Consider the following 9,858-nt stretch of genomic DNA (forward strand, 5'->3'; position numbering starts at 1 on the left):
CTAAAAAAAGAAAAAAGAAGGAATGATGGGTCATGCATTTAATGACCAGATTTTAGCTTATTTTGCAGATACTTTATTCTTATCAATTGACGAGAATATCAAATGATAATATCACTTATTCACTTACTACACTGAAAGACCATAATTTCAAGGCTTTTCGAATAGATAATATAATAAATGAGGTTGGAAATAGAGTGAAATTTAAGTTTATTTTAGTGATCATAATGGATAATTACTCCTTCATTTAAACAAGCTAGGGTTTTTTTTTTTTTCTGTGTGTGTGTGTGTGTGTGTGTGTGTTTTGAGTGATTTTTGCTATAGGGCACGTGTGTATGTGTGTATGGCACGTGTGCTCACTGGAGAGACAGAAAGCGAGAAATCACCCCCCTCCCCCTGGGAGGATGGCTACACCACAATCCCTTCTTTTTTTCTCCTCTTGGAATTTTGGGCACGCACATGTCCCCAGTGTGAGTTTAAGCTGCCAGGTCTGGGACTCGAACTGCGATTGACTACGTGGGAGTCCAGCGATGTAACCTTTACTCCATCTGCTGGTTCCAAAAACTAGGTGTATTTTTGAGAGGTTTTTGCTATAGTGCAGGTGCGCTTGCCAGAAAGACAGAAAGCGAGAACTTACCCCCCAGGGGGATTCCCACTCCTCAATCCCTTCTCCATTCTCCTCTCGGGATCTTGGGCACACATGCACATATGCCCAGTGTGAGTTTAAACTGCTGGGTCTTGGACCTGAACCGTGGTTGACTACATGGGAGTCCGCTGACATAGCCATTATGCCAGCTGCTGGTCCCCCAAAAGCTAGTTTTCTAGGCTATGGTATTATTATGATTTTGTGAGCCTTGTCTTTTTTTTTTTTTTTTTTTTAGGGGGTTTTTTTTGTTTTTTTTTTTTTTTAGGGGGTTTTTTTTGTTTTTTTTTTTTTTTAGGGGGTTTTTTTTGTTTTTTTTTTTTTTTGAGAGGTTTTGCTATAGGGCACATGCTCTCACCAGAAAGAGAGAGACAGAGAAAGAAAAGCAAGAAATCACCCCCCTAGAGGAGGATGGCTGTGCCACAATCCCTTCTCCTCCATTCTCCTCTTGGGATCTTGGGCACGCATGCACGCATGCCCGGCATGAGTTCAAGCCATCAGGTCCAGGACTCGAACTGCGGTCGACTACACGGTAGTCCAGCAACATAGCCATTATGCCAACTGCTGGTCCCGTGTGAGCCTTGTTCTTCAAGTATGCTGAATTGAATGACTTTGGTGTCTTATATACAAGTTGTGATGTCAACAAAAGATCTGTACTTTTTTTTTTTTTTTCAACTTTAACTCCTAGAAGTTTAGGTGATGGCTGGCCTGTGGCACTGTGGTTAAGCGAGGTACAGAGAAAGCCAGATCCCACTTCGCCGAGTGCCGTGCGAGTGCCTGCAGGTGCTCGCTCCAGACCACGGTGGATGGTGGAAGGAGGGCAGAGGCTTGTGCCTGACCGTGCTCTCCTCCTTTCTCTCTCTTTCTCTCTGGCGATCACCTGCCCCCTCTGGCAATTAAAATATAAACAAAAAGGTTAAATGACTAACATAAAAAAAATTTGTTTTTTTCATTTTAATTTTTTAAGAGGTTTTTGCTATAGGGCAATGAGTGTTTGCTGGAAAGAGAGAGACAGGGAGACAGACAGCGGGAGATTAGCCCCCGGGGATGGCCACGCTACTCTACCTTCTCCATTCACCTCTTGTTACTGAACTCAAATCAGGCTCGCTCCCCCAAGCGCTATAAACCAAACCACAGGCACGCGGTGTGATGAAGGAAAGGACAGCCTTACTGCAAAGCGCAAAGCAAGGAGAGCGGGCAGCTCATGCTGAAAAGACCCTTCTCCCCGAGATGGTCCCCACGTGCATATTTAAGGACAAAATTAGGGGCAGAGGGCCCAGGCGCATGCTCAGTTCAGTGATTCATTCAAGAGGGCGTGATCATCTCGTGGGCATTCTTGTTTAGGGAGGCCTCAGATAATCGCATTTCTGTTCAGGTGTCTGGAGCCATCCAGCCTGGGGTCTTTGAGCTCACAGCCAGTGGTTTCCAGCCTAAGAAACATCTTGCATATTGAAACAAAAACCTTATTTTTCCTGTAAGTGAGAATTTTAGAGGTCAAATGGCCCTCATTCTTGGTCCATGTTGGTCATTATCATAACCGAAGTCTGAAGACTGACCTCTTACTCCGGGCCATTACAATGTAAATGGACCTTATATTTCAAGAACCTCAGAAAATACATGAGGGGAGTCCCTGCTCTGTTTCTCTCCGGATCTTGGGCATACATGCATATACAACGTGTGTGAGTTTAAGCCACCGATCTGGGACTCGAACTGTGGTTGACTACGTGGGCATCCAGCAACATAACCCTTACGCCATCTACTGGTCCCATTATTTTTTTAAAAATTTGAAAGAGATTTTTGCTGTAGTGTGCTTGCCCTCTCCAGGAGACAGAAACAGAGACAGTGAGAAAAAAAGGCGAGAAATCACCTCCGGGGGGTTGGCCATGCCACAGTCCCTTCTCCATTCTCCTCTTGGGATTTTGGGTGTACACGCATATGCACCCAGCGTGAGTTTTAAGCTGCCAGGTTTGGGACTTGATCCTCAGTTGACTGTAACCATTATACTCTTTGCTGATCCCAGGACTGTTTTATAAAACATAATAGGAACTAGGAACATAGTTTTAATGACTTATCTCTGAAAATATTAACATGACTTTGTCTCAGGGAGACCGAGTTGTTACGTTACTCCTGTATCGATTTCTGTAGCCAGCTAATGTGGTACTATTTATCTCTGAAAATATTAACATGGCTTTGTCTCAGGGAGACTGAGTCGTTGTATCGATTTCTGTAGCCAGCTAATGTGGTAACAGTATTAATCTGCAACATGGCATAGACCACCAGAGTTGACCCTGGTCCACGTTCAGACCTTTGGAATGTGGGAATAGTTAGTTACGCAGCGCAGCAAGGTTATTCCTGGGACCCCCCAGGGAGACTTGCTGGGAATTGTAGCGGGGAGCCTCTGCATTGCTGCCTTCGTTTTACAGAGGGGAGCGGAGATCCGTGCGGGAGGCCACCAGCAGAGCTCTGGGGTCTTCCCGCCTGCCAGGGCTGCCTGCATGTTCTTGGCACGGTGCCCTCCTGCATCCAAGGGCCTTCCTCTACAAGGATTTCTTTTTTTCTTGGCACAAAGGCTTCTTCAGACACCCGACTAATGAATACATCTAGATGTGCTAGTTGAGCACGGGGGTACTTGGGCCAAGTGTGATAATAAGGAAGAGGCCAGTCGCGTCCTGTGTTCCATAGCGCTTTCATGGCGGTGTGTGTGGAGGGGGGGGTCACTCAGAGAGATGTGAGACGGCGTCGATTTCAGAGCCAGTGCAGATAAAGATGGGAACCTGTGTGTGTGTGCACATGCAGACTTATACACATACGTATGTATATATGTACACATGTGGATATATGTACGTGTGGATACATGCACGTGCATGGATATATGTGTTTGGATATATGTGCGTACACACGCATGTGTGGGTACATGTACACGAGCACATACGTATGTAAATATATGTGCATGTGGATATATGTGTGGATATATGTACATATATGTATATGCATGCGTGTATATGTAGTATTCAGATTTAACAGCCTTTCGAGTACACGCCAGTTTCAGAAGATGAGGATACCCGTTGTATTTTTGGTGGTCAGTCAGTCACTGGCATTCTTCCTGCCTTGACACCCCTCCTTCCCCCACCTCTTTTAAACGGTGGTCTCCTTGCAGAGGTAGCTCCTTTCTGTTCAGTCAGCTTGGAGCAGTGGGTGTGTGTTTACAGTGTGAGGTACCTTCTGCACCTGCTTTCCTTGGTCCCTCAGGGCTGAGCTTGGGAGGAATTTGGTCTCGTGTGGTCGTACCACCAGAATCCGACTGTACTTTTCTTCTCCTTCCAGCACTGCTGTCAGTTTATCACAGTTTTCTTTTCTTTTTTTTTAAGGATTATTTATTGGGACCAGCAGTTAGCGTAATGGATATGTCACTGGACTCCCATGTAGTTGACCATGGTCTGAGTCCCGGACCCAGCAACTTAAACTCACACCAGGCGCGTGTGCGTGCGTGCCCAAGATTCCGAGAATGAAGGAGAAGGGATTGCGGCGTGGCCATCGCCCCTGGGGGTGATTTCTCGCTTTCTATCTCTCTGCCTCTCTGTCTTTCCGGCAAAGACCCCTCCAAAGAAAAATTAAAAAGAATTATTTATTTAATTTTATTTATTATTTTTTAATTTGCTACAGGGATGTGCACTCATGAGAGGGAGACTGAGAAAGCAAGCCACCAGGTCTAGGACTCAAATAGTGGTTGGCCACGTGGGAGCAATAGTGGGTGGCCACGTGGGAGCCCAGCACCTCAACCATCGTACCACCTGCTGACTCCTGTCATAAGTTTTTTTTTTTTAATTAGTTAATTTTATTAATTACTGTTATTTTTGCTTTTTAAATTTGCCATAGAGCATGTGCACTTACCAGAGTGGGAGATGCCCAAAATGAATAAGAGAGAGATTTCCGTTGCAGGGTGTGTGCAGCTCACCAGAGAGACAGAGAGAAAGAAAGTGAGAGAGGGAGAGGGAGAAAGCCAGAGGGAGAGAGAACGAGAAAGCAAGCCACCAGGTCTCTAGCCGTGGTCGGCCACATGGGAGTCCAGAGCCTTAACCAGCACACGGCCTGCTGGCCCCCATCATAAGGTTTCTACAGTTTAATTTTTTCGTGATAATGCAGAGAGAAAAGCATCCTCCACAGTCTCATTTCATCACAATCCCCTTTCCCTGGCCTTTCAGCTTATCAGGACCCTGACTCAGAACTGCCAGGCCTGGGATCTGAACTTGTGGTAGGCAGGTAGCTGGTACTGAGCGGGCAGCCCTAAGAGAACAGCAGGATGAGTCACATCGATCACAAGGTGTCAGCAGTTACAACCAGACCCTCCGTGAGATGCCTTCCTCCCACCCAGCTCCTGGCGCCAGGAGGGCGAGGCAAATACCATTTTTCTTCCTTGGTACCTGTGGAAGACGCATAGGGATGATTGTAAATTTCCCTCTTATCATCCCATGAATACAAAAAGGCCCAACCAGACATTCTGGTCAACATCCCGATTCCCACTGGGGCAGTAAACTAATGGGCAGTCTGTCCTGGTTAGGCATCAGGGCTCACACTGGGCATGCGCAGTTAGGTCACCGGATTCCTCAGATTCCTCCCCTGAGAGACGCACGAGCTCTGGAGACGCCGGAATTCAAGGAGAGGACATAGATATCGGGACAGACCTCTCCCTGCTGAATGTTCACGATCGCCTCTGGGAATGAACATAACACCTCGCCAGTTCCAAACGCAGCTGCTACCTGGGTCCTGCCCACCCCAAGGTCTTCTGGGTGAACGTCTTTTCTGAAATCTTTCTGTCCTATTAAATTCTCTTTCCTACCTACTTTTATTGCGGTTTTGGCTTTATTTTGCACCTAGGGACAGGTCTCTCATTTTAGTGATCTGGACGCAAAGAACCAAGGCCTTCACACAGCTCAGCCCATCACCCTCCCCTCCCGTGACAGCCACGTGACTCAGCACTGCAGCTTCATTTGCTGGTGACTAAGTTCCCGAGATGAACCACAAGTACTGTATTTTTTATTGGCCGGGGGTGGGTGCACTGCCAGAGAGAGGGGAAACAGCCCCTCCAGCGGGGTGTGGTCGTGCTGCGGTAGTTTTTCTTCCACATCTCCACCGCATCAGGATTTTAGGCGCACATGGCACCTGTCTGGTGCGTCTTGCAAATTGCCGGGGCCGGGATTTGAACTGTGTTGGCCATGGGAGATCCTTCTCCCTCTGTGTAGCACTTCCACTGCATGTGGGGCTCGTGGCAAGACTTTCTTCCATTCCTTCTTTTCTTTCATGTTTGCTATAGGTGCATGGCCTTGTGTTTGTGTGTGTGTGAGAGAGAGAGACCACCTCCAGCAGTGGATGGCCCACCCCAGTCCCTTCTCCATGTTCTCAGGGCTCTGGGGAGAGAGACCACCTCCAGCAGCGGATGGCCCACTGCAGTCCCTTCTCCATGTTCTCAGGGCTCTGGGTACACACCCCATGGCGTGTGTTTGAGGCCTCTGGGATGTAGCTGCCTTACCTGCATGTCACCGCTGGCCGTGGACTCAGGCGATCTCAGTTTTGTTGGCAACACCCAAAACCTACCGAGGAGCCGGCGCAGCAGCCTCTCCTCACCTCCAGCAGCGGATGGCCCACTGCAGTCCCTTCTCCATGTTCTCAGGGCTCTGGGTACACACCCCATGGCGTGTGTTTGAGGCCTCTGGGATGTAGCTGCCTTACCTGCATGTCACCGCTGGCCGTGGACTCAGGCGATCTCAGTTTTGTTGGCAACACCCAAAACCTACCGAGGAGCCGGCGCAGCAGCCTCTCCTTTGCAGGCCGATGGGGTGACCTCGGCTACCTCGTTCTCACAGAGCTGCTCACAGCCCCCTTCCGTCTGGCCCTCGTTGGCCCTGCCAGCTCCGGGAACTCTACCTCCTTTGTGGCAGATTTGGGGTTCAGGGCACTTGCCGATGGTATCGTGGCCAGGCTGGTTTTCCCGGGGGCGTTCTTCCAAGGATCTGGGCGCCGACTCCAGCTCCACGTGTCTTGGGCCTCTGGAAGGGGGTGGCCATGTGGATGTTCTTTTCCTTGTGGCCGTGGGTGCTTTGTAGCCTGGCCTTCGAAGCCTTTGCTTTGGCTTCAGTTCCCCCCTTTGCCTTTGCCTTGGGTGCCATTGTGGCAAAACAAGATGCAGTCCTCCCTCGCTGATGTGTGAAGTGTGCTGCTCTGGGGCTACTTAGCTGTCCCGAGTGACCTGACAGACTCACTTCCAAGGACCTCCTTCCTCAGTGACTAAAAAAGGAGGCCGTGAGTGGGGGAAGGGTACTGGCAACGCAGTGGTGCTTCCCGGTTGATGGAGGAAACCCCAGTGGATGGCTTAAGCTAGCACAGTGCTGACGGTTCTCAAACAGCAAACGTAACTATTCTCTCATTCTTTTTCTTTTCAAGATTTTTCTTATTTAACTCTGTTTATTAATTTATTTACTTACTTTAATTTGATCAGAGAGGGACAGAGGGACAGAGTGAGAGAGAGAAAGTGAGAAAGCAAGCCACCAGGTCTGGGACTTGAACCGCGGTCGGCCATGTGGGAGTCCAGTGCCCTTAAGCACCATGCCACCTTCCGGCCCCTGTTCTGTCTTTCTTAGAACTTTGACTACAGGTCATTTTAATCCACCGAATGCAGCGATGTGGCTGTGGCATGATGAGGAACACAGAACAAACATGAAATGGGGAGGCTTTGTATTCGATGCACGTAACAGCTGATACATGGAACTGTTAGCACTGCTCACTCCTGTCAGCATTACCTTTTCATAGGTTTTTGCCGCAGGGCGTGTATGCTTGCGGGAGAGGGAGAGAGAGAGACAGCGAGAGGAAAAGTGAGAAACTACCCCCTAGGGGCAGTGGCGATGCTGCAGTCCCTTCTCCTGGGATCTTGGGCACACACACACGCGCGCACATGCACCTGGCATGATTCTCAAGATCGGGAGGCTTGAAAACCACACCAAGCGTGTGTGGCTGCATGCCCAAGATCCCGAGAGAAGGGAGGAAGGGAATTTGGCCTGGCCACCCCCGGGGGGTGATCTCTTGCTTTCTCTGTCTCTCCCCCTCCACCCCTGCAAGTGCACACACACTATAGCAGGGCTGAGAGCAACGTGGCTAAACATCAGGAAGGCGATAGAGTGCAGTGGTAGAGAACGACCCGCTGCTGTCCAGCGCAGTGGTCCACAGAGAGCTTCTTGGAAGAGGTCACTTTTGTGTAAGACGTGAGTGTTAGAAGTGGCAGAATACTGGGGCCGGCGGGCGGCATGGTGGTTACGGTGCTGGACTCCCACATGGCCGACATTGGTTCAAGTCCCGGACCTGACAGCTGGCTTTCTCACTCTCTCTCTTTCTGTATCTTTCTTTCTCTGATCAAATTAAAAAAATAATGTTGGATACAGTTAAATAAATAATTCTTTAAAAAATAAAGAAGCGACAGAATACTTGGGGGTAGAACATTCCTAACGGAAAGAACGTGTCCGAAATCCCTAAATTAGAAACAGTGTGAGGAAGAGAAAGCAAACCATGTGGTTAGAGAGTGGTGAATGGAGAGGAGAGTGGGAGAGGAGCTCAGTGTCTCCATACACCGGGTCGTATGGGTGTGCAGGGTTCATAGCTGAAGTTTAGGCGGGGCCAGGAAGGAAGTCATTGGAAGTCCCCCCACCCCCGCAAAGAATTATTTTATTTAACTTTATTTATTTATTTATTTTAATTTGCCCAGAGGGAGAGACAGAGAGGGGTGGGGGGCGGGGGAGAAAGTGTTAGAAAGTAAGCTGCAAGGCCCGGAACTCAAACTGCCTGCCTGGATTTTTTTCCCCCTAAGGAGGTTTTTGCCTTAGGGCATTTGTACTGTAGGGTAGGTGCTAAGAGATGCAGAGACAGTGAGAAGGAAAGTGAGAAATCACCCTTTGGGGGCATGGTCACACTGCAGTCCCTTCTCCATTCTCCCGGGATCTTGGGCACGCCTGCACATGCACCTGGCATGATTTTGAAGCCACTGGGTCCAGGACTTGAACTGCAGTTGGCCCTGTGGGAGTTCAGTGACCTAACTGCTACGCCGTTTGCTGGTCCCCTGTAAATAATAAAATATGAATAGTTCTTGAGCTTCATTCCATTTTCAATGTACACTTTAAAATGTATAGAGGTATAAGCTACCAACTATCATATAGATAATAAAATGTGTGTGGTGTATTTTGATCTAGCCCATTTATATTCATACTCTTGCCTTCACCCTTTTTTGTAGTGTATCTTCTAATCTGAAAAAAACCTTCCATGAAATCTGAGAGACAAGTAACGACACCCGTCTTCCCGAAAGACTGAAATGGGGGCTGTCATTTCGAGGTAAGTGTCCAGTTTTCTGTTTTTAACTTTTTATATAATTTTTCCGGAAATTAAACACAAGGAAAAAGGGAATATCGCCCACCTCCTAATGTTTTCGTTAACCTACGGGGTGGCCAGGGCCACCTGGGTCTTCCGTAAAGCCAGTCTGGTATTGAGGGTGAGGTTGACCACGGAGTGAACGTGAAGAAGCCGAGCTTCTCTCAGGAGAGTCAGGAGCGTCGGGAGCTCATTGGGAGGCTAATTGAAACCCGGTAAGACCTTTTCAGCGCCCGCAGTGAGGACCTGATTGGTGACCGACACGGAGCATGTCAGGAGGGTGTTGTCGCAGCTGCTGCTCAGGTCTCAGTGGAGTGGAGAGTGAGGAAGAGGCAGCACAGTCTGAGGGTTTCAGCTCTTCACTCAGTTTTTAAAGAAGAATTATTAATTTAATTTTGTTATTTTTATTATTACTTTTAATGTGCTATACAGTCCACGTGCCCACCAGAGGAAGCAGGAGAAAGACAGAGAAAGCCATCAGGTCCGGGACTCGAACCATGGTTGGCCACATCGGAGTCCAGTACCCCAGCCACCATGCTACCTGTTGTCTCCTTAATGCTTTTGTGCGCGCGCGCGCGCATGTGCTTCTTTTAGAGAGACTTTTGTTATAGGGCGGGTGCTCTAGCCAGAGACAGAGAAAGACAAAGAGAAAGTGAGAACTCACCCCCCCCAGGGGGTGATGGCCACATCACAGTCCCTTCTCCTCCCCTCTCCTGACGGATTTTGGCCATGCATGCACACATTCATGATGTGAGTTTTAAGCTGCTGGGCCTGGGACTTGGGCCTTGGTCGACTACATGGGAGTCCAGCGA

The sequence above is a fragment of the Tupaia chinensis genome, unplaced genomic scaffold, assembly GCF_000334495.1.
Source record: "Tupaia chinensis unplaced genomic scaffold, TupChi_1.0 Scaffold000574_1, whole genome shotgun sequence".
Taxonomy (NCBI): Eukaryota; Metazoa; Chordata; class Mammalia; order Scandentia; family Tupaiidae; genus Tupaia; species Tupaia belangeri.